Source organism: Lactuca saligna, chromosome 8 (assembly GCF_052625555.1).
Source record: "Lactuca saligna cultivar CGN05327 chromosome 8, ASM5262555v1, whole genome shotgun sequence".
Taxonomy (NCBI): domain Eukaryota; kingdom Viridiplantae; phylum Streptophyta; class Magnoliopsida; order Asterales; family Asteraceae; genus Lactuca; species Lactuca saligna.
This window is the reverse complement of record NC_136424.1, coordinates 18,423,977-18,428,304: the sequence shown is the minus strand read 5'-3', so window position 1 is coordinate 18,428,304 and position 4,328 is coordinate 18,423,977.

Below are 4,328 nucleotides of genomic sequence, written 5' to 3'. Positions count from 1 at the left end.
CATGTTCATCCGATTGAGTAACGATTCAGATCTCATACATTCTCAGGTAACGCCTTTTCTAACCAGTTTAGTCTTGACAAAGCGAACTCAATTTCATTTGAACCAATGTATTAAGCCCCAAAGGTAAGACCCATTTGGCGATTAAGAACCTGATTCCAATTTGATTCCAGATCAACAACCCACAGTTCTTCGTTTGTATGAGTCGATTTTGACTTTTGAGGTTTGACTCACAAGAACATCTGCTCAATCCAATCAAGATTTTACCAACAGGGAATCAGTTTCTAGTTCCGAAAGCTTCCAAAAGAAATACCGAATTCGTTTTGATGTAATAATTTCGAATTTAGTCCCATATTCCTTTTCCGATTGTGAGATAATCAATTCTGATTTCAAGACACGTTACACTGCGAACCATAGGTACTGCGAAGGGCCAAATTGCGAGTCTATTCTTTTGAAACTCCAAGAAGCTAATTGAAGCCTCAACGTCGTTCTTCATCCATATGAACAAACCCAACAGCTTTCCAATCACATTCACCAATGAGAGCACCGTTCAAAAATCTATAATTCAAATTTTGACATTTAGCATTGACCATCAACAACAATTAACGCCAAGCAACAAAATCAATTTTCATCAACTCAATGTTCGGGCTAAACAGATCGATTTCCAGATCAAATATCACATTCAATCAGTATAAACGCCATTTATTCTTCGCCTGTTCATCATCGGTTCTAAAAAAAAATTATCAACAGGAATACCCAACAACATCAAAGAACACCTCTAGATCCAAAATCACAGTCGACAATAACAATAGATGATTTACTTTCAGAGAAATCATTATCATTCGGCAAACATAATTGATGTTAACAACAAAACACAAGAACAAAAACAAAACAACTAGAGATCCAAACAGAAATTGATTTTGGAATATGATAGATTAGATCGACAATATAATCAAATAAGAAAATCAAAATCGATTTTGAGAATGTTTTTGTTCAGGAATTTCGACTTAAGAACCAAAGAACAAAGAATTTCAAGATACGACATTTACAGATGTGGGATGAGTCGATTTTTAATATACGATATCAAAGAAGCGTTTATACCAATGAACAGAGATCGACAATAGTGGGCTCAAGAACAGTAGGATGGACTGAAAAAATATGCATAAAAAGCAATTCGGCTAAATGAATGGAACTAGATCTGGGAAGCGTTAGAATAACCTTGGATTGAACAATCCATCGGATCAAATAAGAACATACCCAGACGAACAGTAACACAATTTTCCATGAACAGTTGCTTGAACAAAATTCTGACTCCGAAACATCAAAACACCAATAATCTTCAGTAATTTGTGCAGAAAATCATCAAACCAAGAACCGATACTTCAAAAATCAATAGATCTTCAAAGACCCTCTCTGATACCACTTGTTGGGATTAAAACCCTAATTGTGATTTGATGAACAAGATGCGGAAAATAAGAACAAACACAATAATGAAGATTATGTCGAATGATCACTCGATTTATTGAAATATGAGGGATAAATTACACTTAAAGCATAGACTAAAGAATCTAACACTAAGAAACCTCACGTGGCGGCTACATTTTTCCTCACTCTTGACCCTAATTGTGAATAATACATGACTATTTATAGGGAAAAGACAAGTCTTGGGCTTTTAACCTAGAATTCATCAAAGGGGCCCATTGCCATCATCCATGGAGTGCTTTGAAACCCTACAAAAACATTTATCAGAGTTACGTCCCGAATCAGATAATACGAAAAACACGGGAGTGCGCGTTGCGATCAAGCCAGGCCCTTCCATTCCAAACCAATGATACCTAAAACCATAAACAAAACTGTAAACACAAAGCTTAGTGAGTTCCCTAGTGCATATCCCACATAATCCACATAATCATATAATCCATGTCAATCACATAAGACATGCATATAAACATATATGGATACCCTGGACACCCTACAAGGTCTTACTCCAAGATGCCATGGGCACCCCCACATGGTGTTACATCTATGTATCATGGGCACCCCCATGGTCTTACTTGGAATGTCATTGGCAGCCCCACGTGGTCTTATAAGTGTCATGGGCACCCCCCATGGTCTTTACCTGGAATGCCATGGGTACCCCCACATGGTCTTATAACCAAGTGTCATGGGCACCCCCATGATCTTTACCTGGAATGCCATGGGCACCCCCACATGGTCTTATAACCAAGTGTCATGGGCACCCCCATGGTCTTTCATGTAAGTATCACAAAGACACTAGCATATAACGTACCACATACTCACCTAGTATACCACCTAACATGTAACCAACTAGCATACCACATAACACATAATGGGCTAGCCTTAGTGCCTTCGACCCATTTATATGGAAAGGAGACTCACCTCACACTACCAAAGTCCCGCGGATAAAACTCTAGCTGCTGGATGACAGACTCCCGAACTGTCCATATCAAAACAACACTCAATTAACCATTTGGTTTCAATGCATAACCATAAATCCACACTTAGGGTAAAAGGACCATTTTACCCTAACCTAGCTTTGTTCAAAACCAAGGCCCAAACTCACACTCTAAAGGCCTAAAAGCCAAATAATCAACCAAGGCCCAACATATGATCCAATATTCCAAATTGGGCCCAAACCTCTACATGGTCTTACCTTAAGGCCCAACCATTTACTCTAGTCCAAACACTTGGCATTCCGATAGTCCAATATCTCATAATCATCAAGGCCCAGTTATGGCCCACCTTATGGCCTAATTTTCTAAATTGGACCCAAGACTTTCCGATGGGCCTTATCCTAAAGCCCAATAATTTCCTTAATCCATAAACTTGTTCTCAATTGGCTCATGAAGGCCCATAACAACTTAGTCCAAGAAATGGCCCAACAAGAACCCAAACCTAATTAGGTTTTTTCACATAAAATGACGATTAGGGTTAAGTGTTCTTACTTAACCCATTAAGGACTTAATCTATTAAGTCCATCACCCCACTAGGATAAGCATACAATGTAATCAGGCATAAGTCATATCATCAATCCAGTTGTCCAAATGTGGGTCCCGATAATTCCAAACTAACATATCCAAAATTAGGGTTTTCTAAACCCTGATAAGGGTTTCCAACCCAATCGCGTGCCAACTAGTCCATTGGTTAAGTTTTTAGGTCAATTTGTGTTAAATAAGTCGGGCACCACCCACTATCACCTCGGGTAGTGGTGCTCAACGGCGGCGGCTACCAACCCGAGGTGGTGGTGGTTATGATTCTAGTCCAACACATGTCCAAGAAACTCAACTAACAATCTAATCACACATAAATGCACACAGCCACCCAACATGGCAGTTGGTGGTGGCAGAAGGCGGCAGCCACCACCTCATGGTGGTGGTGGTGGTGGCGATTTCCTTGATTTTTCCAGCCAAAAATACGATTATACAATATAATATCCAAAATAAAAACACACACACACACACACACACTTAGCCACCCTTGTGGCAACAAGCGGTGGTCAGAGGTGCTAGCCACCACCTCACGGTGGTGGTGGTGGTTCTCTTTTGATTCCCGATCTCGCAACACACACACGCATTCATCTAGCGGATGCAACGCACACCTTCACGAGGCCACTGTAACATGTACCAAACACAGCCACCCTCGAGGCAGCAGGTGGAAGTAAGAGGATATAAACAACACGAAGCAACCTCATGGCAGCGATGACGACGGCGACGGCGAGACACATAGGTAGCGTCAAGGAGGTAGAACTGGGGGGTTGCGCCATCGATGGTGGGAGAAATGGTGGCTACAGAACGCGTTCAGTTGGTCTCCCCATGACCACAACGTTGGTCTCGATGGTTTTTACCGGCTACACACGACGTACGACAGCAGGAGCTGTTGAGGAGATGCCGACAGCAAGATCGCAGGTGGAGGAATGGCGGTCGGACTCGACGTTGCGGCGGCGGCTGGGATGGCTTCTCATGGTGGAGAGTGAAGAAGAGATTAGGTTTAGGGTTTGGTTTGGAGAAGGTGATGGGTTTATACCCGTTCAATTGAAATCTTATTTCATAATTACAATTCTAGCCCCTCTCTCTTAATTCCTTTCAACATAAATCCTTAACTTACCATTCAGCCCTCAGCCCACATCATTCCAAAATCCTTTAAATTTAAGTCCAATAATTACCAAACACCCCCTAAATTCTGATAATCTTTACAAAAACCACCTTGGAAATTACACTTTAAACCCCAATTCCAAAATTATAATGTTTAACTCCCCGAAGCCAACACCTTGCTAAATTATTATTGATTTTGGCTACGATATTATAAAATAA